Here is a 10,313-nt window from a genome sequence, read left to right on the forward strand (position 1 = left end):
AAACTGAAAGACGTTTGATGTGTTTTGTTCAAACTTTGGTTCTAGCAAAAAGTCAAAAAATGGAAATAAGTAGCAGTAGTAGTAGAAATATTTGAAGTTGTTTTTGTTCTACATTTGTAGATTTAGTAATCATATGAAAAACAGCTTTTTGGTGAATAATGTTTATTCAGAAGATTTTAGTGCATTTGCATTTTAAATGCATCACGTCGTTAATCATCGAGATCATCATTGCAAACCGCCCACATCATCATCATAAAATACCATCATCATCTTAAATCACCCGCATCATCATCATCAATAAACTACACCATCATCATAAATCATCAGCAACATCAATATCCAACGCAAGCATTGTTTTTTTAAATATGCATCTATGATAATGAGAAATGTTTTTAATGGTGGATGAAGAGAGAATAAAAAGAGAAGAATTTCTGTCGGTAGATATCTTTCGAAGATTGGACAGAAAAAACATGGCGACCGGTTTGAGAGAAGTTTTCCCCATTTTTGTTCTGGTTCTCATCTGCTGGGCGCCCTCGTTCGAAGGTTTGAAATTTGTTTTATAACATTTCCTTGCTTTTTTAACTACGTTATTTCATTGAATATTGAATTGAGGTGGGAAATGTTTAAAAAAAGCATGACGATTGTTAAGCCGGATGAATTCAAAAATTTTACTTTCAAAAGTACAAAGTTCCCTGATAGTAAAATAAGGTGCTACGTCAAGAAATATCGTAAAATGAAAATTTTGTATTGTAATATTTTATAGAAAAAATTAATTTTCAGAGCAATTGCGTAACGAACTTTTGATACCTGAAAGTTTGCGAAATGAGACTAATTTAAACGTTTTGTTTTAGTCGAATAAACTTTTTTACTAGAGTTATAATGACGGGGATTAAAAAACTATTAATAAAATTTATAAAATGTTTGTGGTGAAACCCTACTATTAAAATCGGGCTTACATTGTAAAATTTGTCAAATCAGATTTTGTATATAATTTTCGCAAATTTAAAAGGATATTTAGCAGAGACTGTTCATTGAAATCTGTAGGTGCATGTCCTGATGATTTTGTGCAGTTGGCAGACAAATGTGTGAAATATCTGCCCGACGCCCAACTTTATAGAAACGAAGCTTATGCTGAATGTGGCAAGCTGGAAGCTAACTTGCCAATTGTCGACAGCGAGGCATATTATTAGGAGCTGAGCAGCTACTATAAAAAGAATATTTTAGGTTGGGGAGTTTTTATTATGTGAAGAACTTCTATTATCTTTATTTTTTTTTAATATTAATTCACAGATAAGTGTCGTTCATATCGTTTCTGGACAGCCGCACGCCGAATAGATGATGATTGTAATGTATTTTATTGGGAACATTTCAGAGATCCAAAACAATTAGAAAACTATTGTATGCTCGATTTTAAAGCTGACATAAAACATTGGGCTTCAGAACAACCGGACTTTTGGAATAAAAAACGAGCATTGCGTCAATGCGTACCTAAACCGTGGCGAGTTGTTGTTCAACGATTTGCCGTGCTCGTCTACTTCAAGTCATCAGCTTTCATTTGAGAAAAATTTTACTTAAAATTGAACTATAAATTCACTTTTAGTTTTATTCATCATAAGAAAAGTATTGCCATAAATTGTTTATTTAATTCGATTTGTGAAAAAGCTTAGAAAATAAAGTTACAGAAACAATGTTTGCGTCATATTTTTACAGAAAAATATTTCAAAACATATTTTGTGTTTAATGGCCTCCGTATAATTTTCATTTTTTAAGCACTGTTTTCTGAACTCACTTTTCTTGTTCGGGGTGTCCGCTGTTTAGCGTACAATAATCTCCTCACATTTGCACGATTTCAGATAAATGGAGTATGGTTTCTAAACACTTGATGTAGAAATATAAGATTGAAGATAAATCCTTTTTAATGCTTGACTATCAGCGAGTTTGATAAACTTTTAATGCAATGTTACAGAAATATTTTATTTATAAATATTGCCATTCTGTTATTCGTGATATTTCATTCTTATTACCAGTAAATTGTTTACTTCAATCCTCCTAGTACCTCCGAAAAAAGATCAGTCATTGAACGCTAAGTATATAGCAGCAGTAGCAATGGTAGTAATCGTAATATTATTACCAGTGGTAATAATAGTTGTAATAATGGTAATCCTACCAATAAGTTTTCATCTTTACAAACACGATCATGTTAGTGCCGACGAGTGCTGATTTGTAAGATTTTTGTTGGTGTGTTAAATAGGACTGATAAGATGGTATTATTATAATTATTATTATCATCATCATCATTATTATTGTTGTTATTATTATATCGTAATTAAAATGTTGAGATATTCTTGAGAGGCGTAAACGAAACTGTAAATAGTTATATTCAGATCAGCGGATGATTGGCAGCCAACATAGTGAATTCAATCATATAAAATTTTTGTAAGGGCCTAGGACAGGGTGGGATTGAAGCTGGTAAGCCATTTGTTATTTCTCCAACCGTAAATAAAGTACTCTTAGTCATTGATGTGTTCATATCTCTTGGTTTGATAATTTTGGCATTTCAATTGTTCTTCCGTGATTATTATTTACTTGCAGTGACAAAAATGATGGTTTAAATCTATTGATATGAGAAATAGTTAACAGTTTGGTATTAGATATTTTACATCAAAATTGAATTTGTATGTTAAATTAGATACATCTTACAATCTTAATCATTTTTTTAATATTTTGTTGCTGATATTTTCATTTCAGTAATTATCTTTTTTAAAACTTGTATACAGTTAAACTGTGCATTTCTCAAATTAAATATAATGTTATGAGAGTCTGTGTGACGCTATGTGTGAGGGGTTGACGAAAAGTTTATGGGCCTCAGTTAGGTTACAAAAAGACGAGAACCAAACTTCAATTCCAATGTACCTTGATGTAGCGCAGAACCGGTCATGTGTAGTTAAAATAAATTACCAGCGACCCTGGAAAACAAGCCACACAAACAAAAAACAAAACGAACGTTAATACAAACAGCAGATCTAATTAATAACAACAACAATAACAAAACAACGACAGTCTCAAAACATCAACGAACTGGCCAATCTAAACCCTTACGAATAAGCATAAAGAGAGCCATTAAGAAATAAATGGTCTCCGCGCATGTCACAAAAGCATCGGAGCGCACGTGATCAAACATGGCGTCCGAAGATATTTATTTATTTATTGTTTGTTTATATTTGTTACGCTCAATGGCGATGATTGATAATAGGATCACTAATCAATGGTGCGCACACTGCACAGGCACAATGGCGGTCTCAGTCTGTTATTTCTTTGTTTATCTTTTTATTTTATTTTCTCTTTGTTTGTTTGTTCTTTTTTTTATTCTGTTTTCAGTTTTATTTATTCTAATAATAACGTACATTTTAAATGTAACACTTTGTTTGTATTATTTAAAGTATTAAATCAAAAATATCTGTTCCAAAATTTAAATTTTAGTAGGACTGCTTGATAATATTTCCTTATCTGTTTGTTATTTAGTCTTTATTAATTAACAATTCATTTTTTCAGTCTTTATTATTGCAGCTCTGACATACGCAGAACCACTTACAATGTTACAGATATATTATCTATAATCTTTTATTAAGTTCTTCATATCTTCATTCATCCAATGATTTGAAGCACCCATCTTTGCCACAAAGGCTGTTTATCCTTTTCACACGACGAACACATGTATTTTATGTGCGCGCGCAAGCACCGCATCATATACGCTTAGTATATGATAGCCATTGAGATGTTTGACTCAGCGAGCATTTGAACCACTGAGCCATCTCGCCGGCCAACATGCGACAACTTACGTCGTCTCCCCATTTATTGACCTCGGAATGATGGACGGCAGGGTTCGCCGGGGGGTCGGCTACCCGGATGAATCTGCAGAAACAGTAGGATTCGAACCGGGTCGTGGGAATGGTAGACGGACATGCAACCAATCGGCCACGATTTTGTGTTTTAGCGTGTGTACATCTTTTTTGTTATGCCGATATTTTTTTTTTGTTTAAACTTGTCAACAAATACAGCAATTATCGTTTTTACGCGTGTATAACGTGAATGTACGTATGTACGGTGCATGTATGTATGTATGCGTGTGTGTGTGTGTGTGTGTGTGCGCGCTCGTGTATCAGTAAATTTTGCTTTGTATATTTTTTGCTCTGAGCAGAAAAATTTGCATGTATATAAGGATCATGACTTTTCCAAGTGTAATTACTATCGTGTGTTTGCATTTCTATGTGCATATCTTCTCGTGGAAAATCTATGGATGTGCTGCTCTTGCTTTTGAATACATGTTCTTGTATGTGTGTGTGTGTGTGTGTGTGTTCATGCATGTGTGTTTTGACTGGGTGGTGCGTGTGTTTAACTGCGACTTTTGAGCAATTGATGTTTCTGGATATGTTTATGTCTTTTTATTGAAACATTTATTTAACGGTTTGTGGAGCAGCTTTCGTCTTTTTATTCACGCTACAACATTTAACACTCAACTAATTAATGATTTAACGTTTTGTTATTTCATTATTATCTTTTCGAAATCGTTAAAATTAAAAAAAAAATTAAACTGACGAAAAAAAACGCATCCACTTGAATCCTCCCAGCCTGATTACGCTCAATTATACGTCAGACACACACACACACACACACACATACACAACACACAAGTTCAAACGTTACATAACGTAAAAATCTCCGATCGTTTTATTTCCAACAAAAGTTTGATTAAACAGTTTATGAGCAGCGAGACAATAGGCGTAATAGGTGTGAGACACTATTTAAGCAAGACCATTTGAAAACGTGAAGATGTGAAGAATTACAGCGTTGATCTTGTAATATTTTTATTCTATTTTTATTTTTGTATTTCATTTTTAGAAAAAAATTTTCCAGTCAGATTAATTAGGTTTACATTTTTGTCATGTCTTTCGTTTCTATTTTTTTTTTGAAAAGTTAAACGAGAGCAACCAATTTGTTAGTCAATTAACAGATGATACGAATTAACTTGAAACAGAAGTGAGTGTTAACAAGGTAGAAACCCAACGGTAACAAGAAAAGAAAGCGAGCACACACGTTCGTTTGTAACACCTCTTTCAAAGTGCTCTGGTTCGAACGCATCAGAGAGCATCAATTATGCATGCCCTTTCAAGCGTGGCTCTCTTCATGTAAGAATGCTAATGAGATCAGTTCGATGTTTCGTATTAGTGGCTTTTGCTTAGAACAAGGTGCCTGCTTTTTTTTATAAGGGGCGTATCTTGAAATGTACCGTGCGTATTTGTATTTTAATCGCGTGCGTAGGTATTTCTAATATAATACTTATTTCTACCTGTTTTTAGCGTTGGTATTCGTATGAATAAATGCAGATATTTTTGTTTCCATTTTTAGCTTAATAAATTGAACATTCATTTAACATTCCTGTTCCGCTGATGTCATAAACATATTGCTTTTCACCTAGTAGTTTAACGTTTTTTTTTTTATTAATTTTTCAGTTAAATAAAAACTCAACGTATCCAATTTTGTCCACATGCAATTCGGTTCGTATCAATTAATAATATTTTTCTCCTTTCTACTCTTTATATTTTATCAAAAAAGATTTTTAATATAATTTTTTGATTTGATCTTAAATGGTAACGAAACAACAATTCGGAAAACTGCAAACAAGCAGGCCACATTCAGGCCTCGTTAGATTCATGCCTATTTAATTAATGGTGCTTAATGGAACCTTATTTGATGTTAACGGTTGATTGTTCATAGAGGCTTTGTTTGTTTGTTTGTGTGTGTTTGTGTTCGTGTTGTTTTGTTGTTGTTTGTTTTCAATGTAGTAACGTAGTTACATTCGTCATTTTTGGTTTTAATGTGTTGCATGACGCAGTTGCTATTTAATTATTTCTCTTTCTCAAATGTTACACACGTGAATATCTTTGAAGATTTAAAGACTATTTACCCATGATACTAATGCTGAAAAATCCCGAAATATATCTTCAAAATGTTTCTCAAATTATTAGATGTTGAATGGTTTTGTGAATAGTGAAACCACTTTATAGAGACATGGAAAAATTTTAGTTATATTAATTATTTGTATAAATACAAATATTAATTAGTTATATTAATTATTTGTATAAATACAAATAATTAATATAACTAATATTTAATATAATTAATATGACTAATATTAAATAAAAAGAATATTACATTTATTATTCTTTTTCATTTTATTCCCGTTTTTGTTTTTTATTATTAAGAATGACCTTTGATACCTTGGAGCAGCGTGTTTGAAAGCTAATTTAGATCTCTTTTCAAGGAGAATATCTACGTTTGTATTTGTGTGTGTGTGTCTGTGTTTGTGTGTCTGTGTGTGTCCGTGTGAGTTTGTATCAATGTATTTACATGCACTTGTTATAAACCATGATCGCTTGCTAATACAATTCAACAAATTTTCTTCTTAAGCGGTCAAACTTTATCGATTGATTTACAACATATTTCTTTTTAAATTGTGAATTAAATTACTAAATGGCAAAATGATACAAAATATAAAACAGTTAATAATACATACATATTCATACAGTTAATAATACATACATATTCATACATACAAACATATGTTTGCACGTGTATATGTTCTGTTCATACATACAAACATAAATACAAACATATATAAATATTCATAAATACATAGACACCTATATATACGTAAATACACTTACAGACATTTATTCTACGTCACATATGCATGTACATGTATGTATTTATGTGTACTATATACAATGTACTTATATATGTATGTATATATATCCTATATATATATATATATATATATATATATATATAGGAAAAGTTGTGTTAATTCTATTTTGGTGTCAGTAATTTAACCATGGTGGCTTTGCACTTCTTTAAAAGTTTTGTATGTATTAATAATAAAATTATTTGATATTTTTATTAACTGTTTCGTTCACTCTAAAGTACGTAATATGAAATATTCTAAAACCTTTTGTTTTAGTTTGCTATAATTTATTAGCATAATATTTTAAAAATTATTTCTACAAGAAAAAACTGATTAATTAAATTATTTAAAACTGAAAGGTTTGAACAATTTTCAGCATCACTCTCTAACACTAAAAGGATATTACCGTTTTATTTATTATAATGAATATATTTATCGAATTTTCTAGTTTGTTTATAGATATTAAATTAATCATCTAATTTTAATTATTAATAAGATTAGCATGATATTAAATATAGTTTTAACCGGACTTGAAAACATTCATTTATAAAATTGATAATAGAGCATTGTTTGTTTCCCGCACCAAGACGTTTAGTTTACCATTTTAAAGTTTCTTATCATTAGACTAGGTGCATTTGTACATAAATTTAGTATATATACTATATACTTAATTAAAAATAAATGTTTGCAGATTTATAGATATTTATTTTAAATGACATGGGTTGTAATCAAAGTTTGTTTTAATTATTTATAATAATAATTAATAATACGTGAAGGTATTTTATACGGTGGTCTTAATTTATAGCTAGAAAGGTTGGTGTATCTTCTATGCAATTAATTTATTAGTCGCTATTTTTATTCCTTTTTATTTAAATCTTGTAATTGTATGTATTGTACGTTACTCGTGTTGGCTTATTACTCTAACATTTACTTCAGTGTTGATAATAGAATAGGCCAATTACCACATTTCATAACCAACACTTCAACAATAATATCTTCTCTACATGCAAAGTTTAAAAAATGGCAAATTCCAAAATTTATTTGTAAAATTTTCAAAGTGAAACACAAAACACAAAAAAATATGATGAAACGACGAAACGTTTAAAACCTCAACTTTGAAATTTAATTTTTACATGGCTTACTCAAAAAAATACGTTGAAACAAACCTTCTCACAGCCCATTTGTGTCATCAGAGACATTGTACAATGTACATATCATATAACCGAGCAGTTACACACACAAAAACAACCATAAGCTAACAAAAAGCAAGCACATAAAGAACAAAACAACAAATTTATAGTTTTATACCGTTAGGCATTTAAACATCATTATGCGTTCATAAAATCGGCACACCGACATCCGACAAACAAGTCGATTTAGCACAACCCTAATCTACAATCAATTCCTCTATAAATCAGGCGAACAAAATAACAAGTTAACGTCGGTATGAACCGAGCAAGTATTGATAACTTCTCTGGAGCCCGCGGCCTTCTTATGCATAAACATTAGTTAAGTCAGTCAGTCCTACTTAACCTTATATTTATACAACAACTTGTATGTGCTGATTGCGTTACATACAATTTATGCGAGCTGTAGATATGTCAAGAAATGCAGCCAGTCTGAATACAATTAGAAGATTGTTATACATGTTGTTATGTGAGGGTAGTCTTCATCGTGAACATTCGACATGCTCACTTGTTTAACTTCAGTTCAACAAGTTTGTTCGTTTGGATCGTTCGTTGTGTTAATGTGTGCGTGTAAGATTGTCGTGTGATTGTGCGTGCGTGTGTGTGTGTGTGTGATTTTTATGTGAATATGTGTGTGTCTGATCAGAGTGAGTGAGTATGTTTGTTTACATATGTTTATGTGGTGATAACAAATGCATGTAAGTATGTTAGTAGTTTATATGTCTGTACAAATTTTTATATATCACTGTTAAGTTGATTCGGGTGTGCGTTTTGCATGTATGGCCTGCGGGTATACATGTATTGGTGTGTAGCGTGTGTGTTGGTGTGTGCGTGTGTGTTTGTTGGTGTGTTGTGGATGTTCTTGGTATAATATAATCTTGTAGAATAATTTTTATATCCATATAAATAAGTTTTATCTTCAAGTTCGGTGTGCGGTTAAGGCTGTTCATATTTTTTCTTTCTCACGTGCGCACATGCATGTGCGTCTGTACGTGAATCTCCTCCGAAGACTTGTTTGGCGATGTGACAGTGGTGCGTTTTTGACCGATCTCTATAAGGACCGATTTATAATTGAATTCAATTGGCAGCGTCGTCTTACGTCATTGTTAGGCATGTCTGTTTCATGTAGGGCCTTATTAGAGGATGTCAGTCTCATTATCATCCTACCATGCTGTAGTTTCGTTATCAGTGGCATTACATTTTCTTTATATATTTTTATATATTTCTTGTGATTTTATACTTTGGAATAAATAATCTTTGCTTGGTTTTTTATTTTGTGACGTAGTTTGCTGTTTTGAATGGATAAAAATAAATACATGCACTCTGTCGGTCTGGTTGGTAGACACAATGTTGTTTCATGTGTGTGTGTGTGTGTGTGAGTGTGTGTGTTTGGTGTGTGCGCGTGCGTGTGTGTCTGGTTTTTTGAAGTGGTTGCATGTTGTTGCCGCTGATATGTGATCTTTCATTTATTTATAGTGATTTTTATTTCATTATGGTATGTATGTCTCTAAGGTTTCGTATGCAATGTAGACACACTTATGTGTTTGGGTTCAGAGAATATTTATAACTGCACATATAATTCTAAATGTGAAAGGGCTGATTTTTAATTATTAAAAATATTACAACGTACCAAAAATGTGAATAATTGTTGTACATTCATATTGACTAGGTAGCTCAGACGGTATAAGCGCCATATCTTGCGTTGTTTTTATTATATGAAGACTTGGTTCGAATACCTGACAAACTATGAAACGTCATGTGGTGTGGACGTTGCATGTGGCTCAAAAGTTTGAATATAAATGAGGTAAGATCCGTAATTAGCTCTGCGTTTGTCGTAGTTACGCAATAAAGAAGTTACGCAATGTTGTCTTACCGAAGTTATTATTTATAAAGTTAATGCTATTAAGGATGACGTCATCCAAACAATTCTTCTATGATGACGTGAAAATAAGGACAACATATACAATGATGAGGGCAACGAAATGGCTTCTGTTGCGATGACGAGGATGATAATGATGAAACATACAATGACGTCATCGTCCCAACATAAAAAAAACCTTCTTGCTGCTCCTTAATGGTCCCGATCGCTAATCCTGAACTCTGTTATCATCTTCATCATCAAAACTTTAATCTCTTTTATTAACATCGTTAAGTTGAATATCATGGATGTAATCATCGTCTTAAACGTCATTGAGGTTATTGACATTATTATTATTATTATTATTATTATTATTATTATTATTATTACTGACATTATTATCACATTATTAAATTTGTTATGACTATCGTTATTATTATTACTGTTAGCGTATATGTATTTATATATAAATATATGTATATGTATATATGTTTGTGTGTGTGTGTTTGTGTGTGTAAGTATCAAT

The sequence above is a fragment of the Helobdella robusta genome (genome assembly GCF_000326865.2).
Source record: "Helobdella robusta unplaced genomic scaffold HELROscaffold_1, whole genome shotgun sequence".
Lineage (NCBI taxonomy): Eukaryota > Metazoa > Annelida > Clitellata > Rhynchobdellida > Glossiphoniidae > Helobdella > Helobdella robusta.